Here is a 17,093-nt window from a genome sequence, read left to right as displayed (position 1 = left end):
CTACTAAAATATGTAATTAAAATACTAAACATCAGAATGTCTGTATATATTTTGGTTCAATATTTTCTCAAAAAGTTATACATCAACTCTTTTCAGTTTTCATTTTAATACAAACAAGTCAAAAACCATTTTGATTATATGAAAGTAATAATAGAGAGTTGCAGGCTTGAAGCATCAAGCAGTCAAAAACATGCAGAGTTGCAGACAACTGGTCCAGATCCATTTGGCCATCCAGCATTCTGTAGCAGAAGACCAACTTTGATGTAGCAGATAGACTGAGCTTATTCCTCAATTTTGAATAGGTGTATCTATGCTTGCTTAACTTGCTGGATACAACAACTGCACCAGCAGTTCTACTGAGTACGACTGAAGAATGAAGATACTCTGATTTTTCCACAATGTCACAGAGGAAACTTTTTCCTTGATAGCAGATGAAAATATTGATTTAAAATATTAATTTAATGCAAGAGGGCTTTGCCTTGCAATTTTTTTTTGTTCAGCTGACAATTTCTTTCCTGCATATTTTGGATGAAGGAGGTTGGCCAACATGTGTACAGGAGTAATTGCCCCATTAAATCTCTTTTTGTACTTTAGCCTTGCACGGAGCAAGACCTTCATTTTTCATTAGATACAACCATACTTCACATGCAACAGCAATCGTTGATGTGTCCCTTTGGAGCGTCAAGTGGCACAGCAACTGGTTTCAACTGACCAAGTTTTTTGCTTCTCAGAAAAATCCCTTGATTATTAATTATACAGAACACAGTCTTCATGTTCCGTCTCAAGATCACTCACAATCCTAAAATAATGCAGCCGATTTTTAACATGGTTTCCAGGCATATTATTTGACTGTTCCAGTGTGCGTCACCAGGGATTTGGGGTTTTACAGATCATTGGCATTCTTTTAACGAGGCTCCAGCCTGATGGGGATTACAAACACACTTTTGTAAATCTACATGTTTTATCAAACCACTTGGGATTAGGTCTTGTCCGAGTAGATTTAGCCAATGTGATACACATACATGTGTAACCAAAATGTTGTCATCTTGATCCAGATCACTTTTCATACTTTGCGCCTTTTCCCTTATCTTGTACTAACACTTTTCCATGTAATCTCTTGCATGCTTCCACCCTCAAGCCACCAGTAACTGTATCAGTTCATCTGCTACTGGCTTTTGACTGGGTGACTTGTAGCTTGGTTTTAGATAGCTGATCATTGCCTGAAGAGCTGGAAGCGCAATAACCTAAGAGACACTATTACAGCCATTAAAAAAAAAAATGCAATCTGCAATTTGTCTGAAAATTGTGTTTCAGTTCTGGAGCTGTTTTTGCTACAAACATATCCATTTGTGTCTGAAAAACCATACTTCCTCCTCATTGTCTCTCGCCAACCTGGATCTGCGTTCATTTGATGTATTTGGCAAAGGCAATGCAGTTTTAACAGTACCTTCATCCTCAGAGTCTGACTCTAACACTTGTGTAAATATAGCCAACAGCAGTGGTTCTGGTGTGTCTTTTTACAAACTGCAGCAGCAAAAACTAAATGTTTCCTCATATGGTCTGCCTTCCCACTCACTCTTTTTTTTTTTTTTTTTTTTTTTTGCAGTTTTTGCCTCAGATTCTTTTCCATCTTCATGAACTTTCTCAAAATAACCATGAATTGGGTCAAGTGGCCTTCCACCTTTGCTCATGTTGAAATATTTTGACTTGGGTTACTACACTTGGAGTTCAGTTACGGCAACTACACTCCAACCAGCCAGATCAAGAGAAGAGTACTGACCTAGACAGTTTAGCAATTGACCTCAAAAAACAAAACTTCCGATTTTGGAAATTCCCCTTATTTTTCCAAGCAAACATGCAATTTTCACTGCTAAACAAAGAAGGGGAATTCCCAGATTCAGACGTTTCTATTTGAAATAGCCAAGGCCATAGCATACAGCTTTAGATTGAGGTTTTTCTGCATTTTATTTCAATCATTTAAAATTAAACCAAGTATATTACTACAAAATGATCTGCTAAACATTTTTCAGTAATATTCATTTGTATAGTCTAATAATTTTGTTTTTCCAGTTTAAATTATTTAATCAGTGCCCTGTCCTAAAATAGGTTTCAGAGTAACAGCCGTGTTAGTCTGTATTCGCAAAAAGAAAAGAAAAGGAGTACTTGTGGCACCTTAGAGACTAACCAATTTATTAGAGCATAAGCTTTCGTGAGCTACAGCTCACTTCCTCAGATGCATATCGTGGAAACTGCAGCAGGCTTTATATATACACAGAGAATATGAAACAATACCTCCTCCCACCCCACTGTCCTGCTGGTAATAGCTTATCTAAAGTGATCATCAGGTGGGCCATTTCCAGCACAAATCCAGGTTTTCTCACCCTCCACCCCCCCACACAAATTCACTCTCCTGCTGGTGATAGCCCATCCAAAGTGACAACTCTTTACAACTCTTTTTCCCTCCTGCCCCTTTTTTGGGCTGTTTTATGACTCTCTATATTTATGTTACTCTTCTAGGAGAAATGATACTGAAATTTAGGACATTCCATTTGATAAATGCATTTGTTTTTCCCAGTTATGTTTGAAAACAGAACTGTAGATCCAAAAGGACATTTAAAGCAGAGGTCCCCAAAGTGTTGAGCATGCCCCCCTTTGGAGGGTGGGGGGGCACAGAGGAACATTCAGGGGGGCGCAGCATGGCCTGGGCCAGGCCACACAGGGATCGAGCGCCACCCAGCCCTGCTTCACTCCCAGTTCCGCTCCAGCCCCCAACCATGGCCACACACCTGGCCCTCAACCACGCCTCTGTTCCCAGCCCCAGATCTACCCCCCAGCCTCAGCCCCTTTACCTTGTCCATGACCTCCCCACTCCACCCAGGAACTGTGTCCACACTCCCAGCCCCAGGAGTGCAGGGGAGTGTAGACAGGGAGGGTGCACAATCCTGAAAAGTTTGGGGACCACTGATTTAAAAAGTGAAACTGCAGTATATAAAAATACAGTAACTCCTCACTTAACATCCTCCTGCTTAATGTTGTTTCAAAGGTACGTCGCTGCTCAATTAGGGAACATGCTCATTTAAAGTTGTACAATGCTCCCTTATAACGTCCTTGGGCTGCCTGCTTTGTGCACTGCATGTAAGATTTTGTGGAAGAGCAGGGACTTTACAAGGGAGCATTGCACAAGTTCCTCTTCTCCGCCACCTCTCCCTCCCTCCCAGCACTTCCCCCACTGCTTAGGACTTTCTGGGAGGGAGGGGCAGGAGCGAGGAAGCGCCGCATCTCCTCTCTTCCCCCTCCCTCCCAGAAATCCTAAGCCCACCAAACAGCTGTTTGGCAGAGCTTAGGACTTTCTGGGGGCGCGGAAGGAGTGGGGATGCGGCGTGCTCTGGAGAGGAGGAGGAGTGTAGGTGCGAAGAGGTAGGCTTGGAGTAGAGTGGGGACGGGAAGAGGCGGGCCTGAAGCATCCCCTGGCAAAGTGGGCACCTATTCTTCTCCAGGTAAGCTGCCACTGCTGCTGCAAAGGTGCTTCCTAGCGTCCTTGCCTGCAGCAGGCTGTGCCTGTGTGGGGTAAGCCAACGGCACTTCCCCAACCACAGTACAGTACTGTACAGTATATAATGCCTTTTGTCTGCCCCCCAAAAATTTCCTTGGAATCTAACCCCCAGCATTTACATTAAATCTTATGAGAAAATTGGATTAGTTTAACATCGTTTCACTTAAAGTTTCATTTTTCAGGAACATAACTACAACGTTAAGTGAGGAGTTACTGTACCGTCCACAATTTTCGAAGAAACAAAAGAGAGCACTTTAATTTTCTGAGCAAAGTGAATGGGATGAGCAGAACCTAAGGGAATTTGTATACACTTTAAACAAGTTTAGCAAGTTAAATATGAATTTTTCAATAAAGTTGCAATGTACCAAGATAAAGTCACAGTAATCTTGAGGCTAATTTCTACAGGACTGCAAAATTTAACAAGTGATCTTTAAAATATAATTAGGAAAATCCACAGAATAGGCTTAAGATTAATAAAGTTGTGCTGTCTACTTCCAAACAGAGAATTAAAATAAAACTTCTATCTTCCATTAACGTGTACTGCAAGTTTCCCCTCTTTACATTTATTTTTGGTTTGGTTAACAGACTGGACTAATACTCAAAAATTTAACTTCTGCCTCTGCAACAGTTTCCTGTGTGACCCTGGACAACTCATTTAATCTCTGTTCCTCAGCTGTAAAAATCTATTTTAAATACTCAAGACCCTCATTATGATAGGAGCATGTCACAATCTTTAATGTATTAATTCTCATATCCCCTCTTTGAAATGGGGATAATACTTCTGTATTTGTAAAATGCAGGGAGACCAAATGACTTGCTCAAAGTCACACAAGGTAGCCACGGTAGAGCAAGGAACTAAACGCAGGTCAGTACCCTACATACTGGGCCATCCTTCCTTACCACCACCACCACCGCCACCACCACCCCCCCCCTTTATCTTTTTAAATAGACAATCTGTGCTCTGAAGTTCTCACCGATACACACACACACAGAGTGCTCAGCACAATCAGGTCCTGATCTGAGTTGTGGCATCCAGGCACTATTTTATAAAATCGTTTTGGCATGAATTATAATTTTATAGTACATGGGGTGTACTTTGCCCTTATTTTCATACTGGGGAAGACAACTTGTGAGAAATTTGTATATGAGTCTCAAAATAAATGAGGTGCATTTAAGTAAAAAAATACCATGCATATCACATCTGTCCAATCATTTAATCTCTCCTTGTTAAAAAGTTGTTAAAAAGTTGTTAAAAGCAGACAGGAAGGAGGATGGGTAAGGGAGCATACATAGAGACACACATCTCAAAGAACTCCATTTACTGTGCAAGTTAAGTAGCCTCTACTTCTTAGAGTAGCCTCCTTGTGAGTGCTCCACTTCAGGTGACTCCTTAGCAGTAACCCCTTAAGGTGGCAGGAGGCTCAGAACACAGTCCAGCATCCAATCTAGCAATTAGCAACTGGCATGTCCTTGTGTAGAACAGACAGACAGACCGTCATCTAGCAGAATGTGCAATCACTTGTAGGGGAAGCTGAATATCAAACCATAACAGGTAATACATCTAGAGATCCATTTTAAAAGTCTCTGAATAGAGATAGCAGATCCCCTAGACCTAGCCACAACAGAAACAGTCTAGAAGACTTCCTGAATGGTCTGGTTCTAGTCAAACCAAAGGCCACTGCCCTCTTAACAGTGCATGGAAGGTAGCTTCCTGTGTAGACTGATGTAGCTCACGAAAGAAAACTGAAAGGTGCATAGTCTGGCTAATATGAAATTCAGAAAAAAAAACCTTCAGTAAGAGTTTTGGATGGGTCATAATGATCACTTATTTTGTTCTCCAAGGAGAAGGTAAGGAACTATCATTAGAGCCCTCTCTCCCCAACCCTTTGCATAGAAGTGATGACCACCAAAAAGGCCATCTTAATAGACAAATGTAACTGAGCCACTAGCTGTGTGCTCTAAAGGGTTGTTTTATGAGACAGTTAAGAACAAGGGTGAGATCTCAACATGTAGCAGAATCTCTAAGTTTGCAGAAAAAGATCTGCAAGACCATTCAGAAATCTCCCTCTGGTCAGATATGTGAAAACTGAGAAACCTACTGGTGAGTGTCTCTAAGTGCACCTTGATGGAATGGGGACAGAGACCGAGAAATAGAGACACACTTCCCCCCATGTTTTCAATTCCAACAGCTAAACCAAGACTGAAAAGAGATGACTGGACAGGTGAAAGATGACGGAAATTACAAAGATGATAGAGTCTCCATTTGCGGAGGTAAGCATGTCTTGTGGATTCCTTCCTGCTAACAAACAGCATAAATTGTACTCCCAATGACAGGATTCCTCTAGTCCTGAAAACCATTGAGGAGACATAATTGAAGTTGCAGATGTTCAAAATGTGGTGAATTGTTCAACCTGCATTCTGAGACAGTCAAGAATTGACCAGGAGCCACCAGAGAGCAAGAGGTCAGTCTGATGAGGTAAGGAAGCCAAACTTGTCTTAAGTTGCTGCAATCAAAATGACCCTGGCTTGGTCCAGCTTGACCTTGTTGAGAACATTTAAAAACAATGGAGTTGGTGGATACATGTGAAAGACCCTTGTAATGAGGAAAGCGTCTCCTAAAGATTGGGAATCAAATCCTCCTCTGGAACAGAATTTTCTGCACTTTGTGTTTGCTGCAGTGGCGAAAAGGTCAACCTCTGGAAACCCTTCCCCCCCAGCTAGAAGTATTTTTTTTTGAGGACTCAAGAGTCCAACTCTCATTTGTAATTTAGGGGGAAATTTCTGCTGATGCCATCTGCAATGATGTACTGCATACCTAAGAAGTAAGAAGCCAAGATGACACTCTGGTTGGCTGTGCGTCAATTCCTGAGGTTTATCACCGTGGTGCAGAGCAAGGGGGAAAACAAACATACTCCTCCCAGACGACTGATACAATACATGACAGATAACATAGCTTGTATGATCTTGATTGACTTGGTTTTGATTAGGGGAAGAAAGTAGAGGCAGACATTTCTGACCAACCCCCTGAACTCCAGCAGGCTGACATATAAGCATTGTTCTTGTTGCAACCTTTTGCCCTGACCTGTGAGAGGTCCTAAATGTGCTCCCTGACCCCAGAGGGAAGCATCTGATGTTATGACCAGAGGATGATTCTGGATAAAGAGGATTCCTGAACAAGCCTTGGAAGGATCCTTCCACCAGGTGAGTGACTGTGGGACCCAACTGGGTACAAATACCTATTTGTTGAGACTGTGCTAGTTGGATACATAAACTCTCCAGAGCCATCCCTGGAGTCAGAGATGTAAACTGGCATTTTACGTTAAACATGCAAGCTGCCACATTTCTCAGAAGTTGCAGACAAGGTCCTTGCTTGAGCTTAACAACTGAGCTGTATTCTTTGAATAAGATTCTTTAGAGTGAGGAACCTGTCGGGAGGGAGATAAGCATTGCCTGTCATCGACTCGAGAAATACTCCTTTACAAAGTATTTGCTGTGTAGAGGCCAAAGCTGATTTCTCGATATTTATTTGTAGGCCTAAACTGCAGAATAGTGAAATTCTCATTTGAACTGCCAACAGCACCTCCTGATCCATTGAGGAGCTGATCATCAACATATGGAAAGTCTGTTATTCCTAGAGGATAGTTATAGCTGCCCACCTCTCACATGATTTTTGAGAAAACCTTTGAGGTGGAAGAAAGGCCAAAGGGTAGAACTGGTACTGGTAGAAGTTGTGATAGAATGTGAGAGAAAAATCTTCTGTGAGAGGGAGTGGGGGTGGGGCCAGGGACAGCAAGGGTGGGGTGTCAGTGATGCGGCCCTCGGGCCAAAGCACTACTCCTCATGTGGCCCTCATGGTCATTTGAGTTCGAGACCCCTAAACTTTAGCACCACAACAACATAGGGTCAGCTGTTGGTGAAGACTTCTTTGCAGGCTTCACTTGATGCAGTCAGCACTGCAGCCAGGTTTGTTTCCACTGCAGTAGAGGTAAGATGAGCATCCTGGCTTCAGTTGTCTCATTTCTCATGGGAGGTACAACCAACCATTGAGGACCTACTATTTAATGGTCACAAGCTCTTCCTGAACTCCACAGATGACTCTTCATACCCTGAAGGACTGTAGGGCTACACTTACATTTTTGGGGATATAAATGCCTGAAAATAAAATTAAAGTTTATCAGGTGTCAGCTGGTACAAAGATCCCATTCTGCTCAATTTTCCACTTTCTGTAGGCTATCTGAACTGCTGAGTTAGTCAGATTTTCTAAAATGAAGCAGACAACTACCTCATCCTAGCTATTAACATCTTCCAAACACCAGTTTTGGTTGAGAGTCTAAACCACACAATAGTCTGTTTCTTGCTTGCGCTATGCCACCCCCTTCCTCAGTTTGGACACCGCCTTTCTATTCTAACAAGCATGGGAGGCTATAGCATCAGACAAATATGTACTGGAGTCCCTGACATCTGGTTATAGAATCCAATTTACCTCCATCCTGCCCTGCCACCCCATTCCCCATCCCTCTTCAGTGACCCCTCTCAGTCAGTTGCTGAGACTAAAGATCACATTGCCCTAAGTCTAGGGGCCATAGAACCAGTTCCACTTCAACAGAAAGGAAAAAAGTTTTATTCAAGGTATTTTCTGATACTCAAGTAAAATGAGGGTTGGAGTTCAATACTAGGTCTCAGACAACTGAACAAAAATGTTAGACACTTGAAATTCTGGATAGTTTCCCTAGAAGCTATAATTCTCTCCCTAGAGTCCAGGGATTGGTTTTAAACTCTCAATCTCAAAGATGCCTGCCCCCATGCCGCTCTGCTCCGCTCCAGGAAGCGGCCGGAGCCACGTCCTGGGGCAGGTGGGGGAATCTACTATGTCTTCTAGACTGTTTCTATTATGGCTAAGTCTAGGGGATCTACTATGTGTGCTGCTCTTACTGCTCCTCCAGGTACCTCCCATTGGCCGTGGTTCCCCGTTCCCGGCCAATAGGAGCTGCAGGGGGTGGAGCCTGGAACTGAGAGCAACGCAGGGAGGCGTGCCCCCCCGCGGGCCACATGTTTGTTACCCCTGTGCTAAACCAATCTTGATGCTCCTGTGGTAAAGTGTTCAATAAAATCATTAAACTTCTCTAGCTCAGGTAGCCATATTTTGACATCTGTGCCTGGTGATTCAGTATCCTGAACTCTAATGTTGCTGAAGAGTAGCTTTTACAAACAAAAAGGTCCAGATGTTTCTGGTCCTTGTTATATAGGATAGCATATTCAAAAAGCTATCTCCCCTTTCGTTAAGCTGTGTTCATGACTAGAGAATTTGGAACTCGTAGGTTTTTTAAAAAAAAATCAGCATGCTTGCTGTTGGGTTGCTGCTGTCTAATTTGCCAGGTGGCCTTCGTTAGCTCAAGAAGATCTTCATTAAATCAGAAATACCACCCAGACTGAAGTAGTATGCAATATATCCAGGAGCTTTACCATTTAGCTATGGGACTTCATTTAAGTCCTACAGTGCTTCATCGTAGCAGAAATACTCAGCCTCAATAGCTCTCCTCCCGGGCCCGGCCTGAGGTCTCTGAAGACTGAATCTTCTTTGAAGAGGAACTCTCCGCTCTGCTGCTCTTATCCCTCTCCTTAGTCTCAGCAGGAAAATCTCAATACTTTTGGCACAGTTATAGGTCTCACTCTTAGGAGAGTGCTGGAGACCAGGGTCTTGATGCTGCTTTCACCTTGGAAGCACTCAGTGACCGTGACCATGACCTTGGTGTAGACTAGGCACTAAAAGAAGTCAAGTATCACTGTACAAGAGGGTTCTCTATACTTGAGTCCAAAGCCAGTCTTAAAGCTTGCTACATAATTAATCTATCCATCCTTAATTTCTTTGTTTATGGGCAAAGGCTGGGCAGGCATCGGCTAGTACTTGAAAGTGGCCTTAAAAAGGTGATCTAAGAGCCATTCTTTCTTATGAATGGAGAGTGTCCTAAGATCCAGACATGTTGCGATAGGGGTTTTCAGGATCCCGGATAGTGCTTCACTAAAGAGTATGTGAAGAACAGCTGCAGTGGTGGCACTTCATCATGAAGCAACCAAGCAAGCTGGGTCTCATCTTGAGGTAGCAGGGCTGTGCCTGCACCCACAGGCCATGTTGAGTGAGCTGCCTCACCACAGGAGCACTGTTGCTGTGCTATGGCAAAAGAGACTCAGGTGTGGATCCCAGGTGGGACTTGAGTTTCCACACAGCATTATAAACCAAGATTTACAATAGCTGGACCTAGGTCCCTCAGCCGTGCTAATGGGTCCATGTTGCACTACAAAGTCCTCCTTATTCATGTCTGCAGCTGGACCTGCATCCACATTCCAAAGTGATCGGGCATGGACCCGAGTCACAGGGACTTAGGACCTGGGTCCTAGGACCCTACTGGAGAGTAGGTCAGGGCCCTAGGACCCAGGTCCTGAGTGCTTGTTGACCTAAGTCAGATTGATGTGTGTTGATAGAAGGAGCGCTTGCACTAAAATCTGAATCAGAGCTCGGGCTTAGTGTGCAGGATAGACATACCCTTACTGGTCCTGGAACTTCTGCAGGACTCCTATGGAGCTAGCTAGTTGTACATGGGACTGAGAGCCTGTGGAATGACAGTGCCTCAAATGGTACTGCAGAAGCAGCTGCAAATCAGCAGGAGGCTAGGAATACTCTGAGGCCTCTGAAGCCTGCTCCATTCTCTTATGTTTGTTCAAAACTCTGATGTCCCAGAAGTCTGCAATGATCTGGAGTCCCCAGACAGTTTTGGGCTGGAGGAAGGTGTTATGATTTTGGTGGAGGCTTGACTGGGAAGAGAAACCAGAGATTCTTGTATAGTTCTCCTTGCTTCTGTGCATCTAGGCAACCTCAGGCTTCTTTCCCTGCTAGCCTGGAGAAGATTTTATCAGCTTAGTTAGTACAATAAGAGAGCATTCTTATGCTCAGACTATAGCATGCATATCTACTTCCTTCTTATGCGAAGAGATAACTAACTTGTTTCTTTCCAAAGCGTTTCTGCTGGAAACGGTGTGCTATTTTCCCCCTTCAAAGAGATACTGCAGTTGGAATGTTTTCTTGGCTTTTCCCTTAACCAGGCACATTTGAGAGTCTGGAAAAGAACTAAGCAACATCACTAAGTTTGTCCAAAATTACCTAGAAAATTTAGCACTGCCAATTGAAAGAGTTGGGTTTTTTCTCTGACTAGCTTATATGGAAAAATGAGTATTTAAAGTCTTCAGAAGACCTGTAATGACAGATCATAAACATCCTATTACTGCTGTAAGGGGTAGAACTGTTCTAGCAGCTGTTCCCATTCATGATTTTAAGGCCAGAAAGGATGATTGATCATCTAGTCTGACATGTATAATACAGGCCACAGAACTACCCTAAAGTAGTTCCCAGAGCATCTCTTTTAGGAAAACACCCAATCTGGATTTAAAAAAAAAAAAATGGACAGTGACTGAGACTCCCCCAGAACCCTTGGTAAATTGATCCAATGGTTAATTACCTCACAATCGAAAATGTGTGCCTCATTTCGCATCTTAATTCATCTAGCTTCAGCTTTGCCACTGGATCATGTTACACCTTTCTCTGCTAGACTGAAGAGCTAATTGTTAAATATTTGTTTCCCCATCTTGGTACTGTAATCAAGTCATAGCTTAACCTTCTTTGTTAGGTTAAATAGAAAATATGCCTTGTAGTTGGAGCTCTTTGAGTTTCTCTACTCTTTTAATCAGTCACCTCTCACGACTCTCTGAACCCTCTCCAATTTATCAACATCCTTCATTTGTTGACACCAGAACTGGACACAGTGTTTAGGCAGTAGTTGCACCTGTGACTAATACACAGATAAAAAAGCCTCTACTCCTATTCAAGATTTCCCCCTTGTTGATGCATCCAAGGACTGCATTAACTAGCCCAGTCTAGGGGCAAGGCTTGGCAGCAAACTAATAAAAGGTAAGTCTGGCCTTCCTCCTAAATTATTAAAAGGAAAGAACATGGAGTCACCTTGTAAACAAGACAAGGATTTGCAGAAACATTGCTTTGCCTCTAATATAGCATTGTTTTTTAAAACAAATACAGATTCATTTAAGCCTCAGTCCTGCAATTATACTGTACCCATATGGAGGCCCATTTATGTCAATGGTGCTTCACACAGTTGCAAGGGTCTGCCCACTTCGATCCCTCTGCAAGATCAGAGCCTTTACAGGTTAGAGGCATCTTGTTTGATTGATGTGCATTTAAGAATTCTTAATTCCCCCAAAGGCACTGACAAGAATATAATTACACTTGAAAGAATCAGATTTATTGATAAAGGTCAACAAACATCAATTAAAAGGACACGAGATATTTCCACTGATAATAAAAGATTACAGATAGGCAAAGAGAAAAATGGTGCTTGAGAACTTAAATTTGATTTAAGGATTTTTTAATTTTTTTTATATATATATTTTGACTAGGGCTGTCAAGCAATTAAAAAAGTTAAATACGATTAATCGCACTGTTAAACAATAACAATACCATTTATTTAAATATTTTGGAAGTTTTCTAGATTTTCAATTACACAGAATACAAAGTGTACAGTGCTCACTTTATTTTTTATACCTGCCAGATGATCTAAAGATTCATATGTCCCTTCACGTTTCAACCACCATTCAGGGGACATGCATCCATGCTGATGATGGGTGCTGCTAGATAATGACCCAAAGCAGTGCAGATCGACAGATGTTCATTTTCCATCATCCGAGTCAGATGCCACCAGCAGAAGATTGATTTTTTTTTTCCAGTGGTTCTGTTCTGTAATTTCCACATCAGAGTGTTGCTCTTTTTTTCCTGAAAGCATATTCCACACCTCGTTGCTCTCAGATTTTAGAAGGCACTGCACATTCTTAAACCTTGGGTCGAGTACCGTAGCTATCTCACAGTGGTACCTTCTTTGCGTTTTGTCAACTCTACAATGAAAATGCTCTTAAAATAAACATGAGCTGGGTCATCATCCGAGACTGCTAACACATGAAATATATGGCAGAATGAGAGCAAGACACAGAGCAGTAGACATACAATTCTCCCCCAAGGAGTTCAGTCACAAATTTAATTAACACTTTTTTTTAAAACAACAAGTGCCATCAGAAGGAAGTATCTCTTTTGGAATGGTGGTCAAAGCATGAAGGGGCATACAAATACATTTCAGTTGTTATTCCATTGTTTAATTGCAATTCATTTTTTAAATCACAATTTGAATTATTTGTGTGTGTTAACTGCAATTAATCGACAGCCCTACAATCTGCAAAATTCATACAAAATAAACAAGTTCACACTAATCTGCAAACGGTTTTGGAAAAAAGGAGGAAGTTGCTCTTTTAAAAAAAAAAACAAAAAAACAAACTACTACAGGTTATTTATGTCACAGGATTCTGACTCTTTGGTCTTGGGCCCCTATGTGAGACTGATTAAAAACTCCCCTACAAGAAAGGCAACCTTGACATTTCAGTAGCCAATCCCAGGTGCAATGGACTCTGCCTCATGCACTCCTATGTTCAAAGGTCAGCTCTTTTCAAGAGATTACTCACCCTGTGCAGTAACTCTGGTTCTTTGAGGTGTGTGTTACTATGGGTGCTCCACTCTAGGCACACCTTGCGCCTTTGATTGGAAATTTCATAGCGTCTGTTCAGCATGTGCTTACATCCCATACAGTGCGGTGCACTGCACCATCGTTATGTAGTGTTACATAGGTGAACCACCCTCAGTTTCTTCTGTACCGCGAAGTTCCACAGCAGAGAACTTCAAAGAAGATGGGAGGGAGGTGGGTAGTGGAGCAGGCATAGGGACATAAATCTCAAAGAGCTACACAGTTACTGCACAGGATGAGTAACCTCTTTGAGCAGTAACCCTATGGGTGCTCCGCTCTAGGCGACTACTGAGTAGTTCCCACTGGAGGGGGAAAAGGAGGGCTTCCAAATCTAATTTGGAACTGAAAAAAGCACAGAGCCAAACATAGCTCTGGAATAGCATTGGAAGCAGAGTCTTGAGTTATGGCTTAAATGTTCAAAAAAGGCATGTATAGCAGTCCAAGTAGTTGCCCTACGTATTTCAGTGATAGGAACGTTTTTCAGAAAGGATACTGGAGTAGAAATAGATCTTGTTGAATGGGTTTGGACACCCAAAGGAAGCTGAAGACCCCAAGATTGATAGCAACAATTAATTCAGTCCAATATCTGTCTCAAGTCTTTGTTGACTGCTGGCCCTTTAGATCTGTCCACAATACAGAAACAACGTGGAAGACTTCCTAAAAGATTTAGCCCTGCCAAGGTAAAAGGCCAGAGCACTCCTAACATCAAAGTGTGTGCATCAGCACTTCTTCCTTACCCAACAAAGGTTTGGGGTAAGAGACTGGGAGAGGAATGGGCTGGTTAATATGGAACTGTGAAGATAATTTTTTATCAAAAGTTGGGGTGCGTGACTGTCTTTGAAAAATATTGTGAAAGCCCTTATTTCCCCAACTTGTTGAGCAGATGGGGCAGCTACCAGAAATGCAGTTTTTATCAAGTTTTTAAAAATGGAGGAGCGAGCAGGTAGTCACTGACTCAAAAGTTGTTTTGTAAGGTATTTAAAAAGGAAGCTGAGGTCCCAAGTCAGGATAGGACATTTGACTTGTGAAAAGATTTCCAAGCCTCTTGAGGAACCACACTATCACTGGGTGAGTGAAAACAGAAAAGCCCTCTGTCAGGCAGTGGAAGACTATGGCAGCTGTCAGATGGACTGTAATGGGAGTTCAGTGACAACCCTGATTTTTTCAATTCCAGGATATACTCCAGTACATATGACTGTGAAGAGGACGCTGGTGGAATGTGTTTTAGGTCACCAGCAGCTGAATCTTGTCCACTGTTGCAAGTGTAAGCGCAGACTGTTTTCTGCTGTGTAATAGTACTCTTTTTACCTCCTCTGAACAGATTATTTCTAATCCTGCTAACCACTGACTAGCCATGCTTTGATGCAAAGAACTCAGATTTTCTGCCTTCTTGAAAGAGAAGATGAGGGACAGTATTAAGAGTGATTGGTGAGCAAGTCACCAGCTGAATGAGGTAAGGGAATGTCAAGATTATTACAAAAACCCTGGCATCGTCTTTACTTCTAATTCCTCTAATATCAAAGTTCTGATTGAGATAAAGAATGGTGTACAGCAGACCCGATGACCACTGAAAAAGAAGGGCATTCCCCTAAGGACTGGTGACCCAGCCTGCCTCTCTAGCAGAATTGTGCACGTTTATTGTTCCTAGTTGTGGCAAACAGGTCCTAGGGAGGGGTAGAGGGATGAACCAATATCAAAATATACAGTGAAATATGATGAAATCTATTTCCCCATTTGTGATCTGAGAGAAGTGTCTGCTGAGTGTAACTGCAGACACATTCTGAGCACTGGGAGGGTAAGCTAGTTTGATGTTAATACAATTGTATATAAACCAATTCCAAAGCCTGACTGCTCCAGCGCAGAGGGGAGGGTGATCTTGCCCCTCCTTGACAGCGTATATTAAAAAAAAAAAAAAAAAGACAGACTTCATATTTGCCCCAAATCAATGGTAGAAAATTGGAGAGAGGCATATCTGACTGCCTTGAGTAACATCAAGTTGACATATTGTTTAGAGGTGTGCATCTGCCTTGACCCATGTGACTGTCTAGAAGTGCTCTCCAACCTAAGATGGATGCATCTGTTGTTATATCATTGGGAGAAGGCTAGACAAAAGGATCTCAACCAATTGAGGGAATTCTTCATCAAGATGGGTATGGAGAGTAACTTGTTCAGGACTGCACCTGCTCAGGGAATTAAAAAAACAGTGTCCTGAGCCACCTTTGAAGGCAATGCATCCACAATCTTGCGTTGCCTAAGACGAAAGTACCTACTGCCTATATGTCCTAGCAGTTGTAGACTGTTCTTGACCGGTGTCTGTGGGTTGATCTGGACTGTATTGACTATACTGGATAGAGCGACAAAATTGTGCAGTGGGAGGTAGGGTCTCGCTGCTATCAAGTCAAGGTAAGCGCCTATGAATTTGTACAGGGGTCAAAGTGGATTTTTCTTTTTTAAATTGTTCAGCTGCAGGCCCAATTTAAGGAAGATGTCTATTGCCTTGTGAGTAGCCACTGTAGGTTTTGCATAACAACCACCTTTCTGAAGCCAATCCCTTAATTCCTTTTCTGGAGAGGTGAGCTGCTGTTGACAACTTTCTAAAAGGCTCTTGGGGCAAAGGAGAGACCGAAAGGGAGTACCCTGTATTGAAACTGGTCTTGACTGTGAAACACAGAAACCTTCCATGGAAAGGGTGGATTGCTATATGGAAATATGCATGCTGAAGGGCTGTGAATCAATCCCTTTGGGTCCAATGACAAAATTATTTGTGCCTTTTTCCTCTTAGATGCCCTCAGGGAGCGTGGTGCTCAAGCAGTCACAGATTTGTATGGAGACTGGCGAAGGGTGAGGTGGGGTCCTCGCATGGATCAGAGGTTGGGTGAAGAGAGCTCTCCATCATGAGGAGATGTAGTTTGATCTTGCTGTTCTTGTCAATTCCCAAAGTACTATAACAGTCTTATAATGGAGCCGCAGGCAGTCTCCTTAGACCAGTGCTACTCAGACCTCAGTGGTGCAGGAGCCAAATTAGCAATCAACTTTACTCAGAGCCACAGTAGTGTGAATTCATTGTCTCATTTACTATTTGTTTGTATACATATATAAAAATCACAGCAAAATGACTACTTACTATTTTATCAATTACAATTGGTTAACATAGTAAAAGTATCCTAACTGGTTAATAATTAAATCAGTGTTTTAATATCATGTGCTAGAAAGAGCCACAGAAGACACGTTTAGGAGCCACTTGTGGCTCACAAGCTTTAGTCTGTGTATCACTGCCTTAGACACTCCAGTTTATCTTGCCACCCAGGCAAGATAGACTATATGATAAAGTGGTCATGTACACAAAATAAAATCACAAAATATTCAGGTTGCTTCCAGTCCCAAAAAAAAGTCACTTATCCCAGATCAACTTAGATCTCACACAGACAACACTGGTAACCAATCCCGTAATAAACTAACTAAAGGTCTATTAAACTAGGAAAAAGAAGTGTTATTTACAGGTTAAAGCAGGCAAACTGAACTCATTTGTGGGTGTTCTAGTTACCACATCTGTCACCTTTTGAAATCTGTTAGCAATGAACATCTTTTCAGGGCTAACCCAGGCCAAGTAGCATGGGGATGTCTATGCTTATGTTTAGGAATCCTTGCCCCTCAGAGTGCAGACAATATAAAAGTAGATTCAGTTTCTCCATGTCAGGGATTTTTATCCCCTTCTTTCCAGAGTTCAAACTGATGGGATGAGTTCATGAATAGGTCTCTCCTTCCTTGAGGGAGATAAGAATGCAATCAAAGTCTCAGTCGTCTGATGCTACAAAACATATCAATTGCCTTCAATGGGCCATTCTTGTATACAAGGCGGGCACTATCATCTTAAAATCAATGCTCCTCCCATTTGCTGAATTACACAA

General features: G+C 42.3%; 1 protein-coding gene across 8 annotated transcripts in view; it reads right to left on the bottom strand.

Annotated features, from left to right (window-relative positions):
- Positions 1-17,093, bottom strand: part of LCORL (ligand dependent nuclear receptor corepressor like) — a 179,228-nt gene that overhangs the window by 141,396 nt on the left and 20,739 nt on the right. The gene's annotated exons all lie outside the window — the stretch shown is intronic.

Source organism: Lepidochelys olivacea (assembly GCF_965140295.1).
Source record: "Lepidochelys olivacea isolate rLepOli2 genome assembly, chromosome: 4".
NCBI classification, from domain to species: Eukaryota; Metazoa; Chordata; order Testudines; family Cheloniidae; genus Lepidochelys; species Lepidochelys olivacea.
This window is presented reverse-complemented; position numbering and strand designations above follow the sequence as displayed.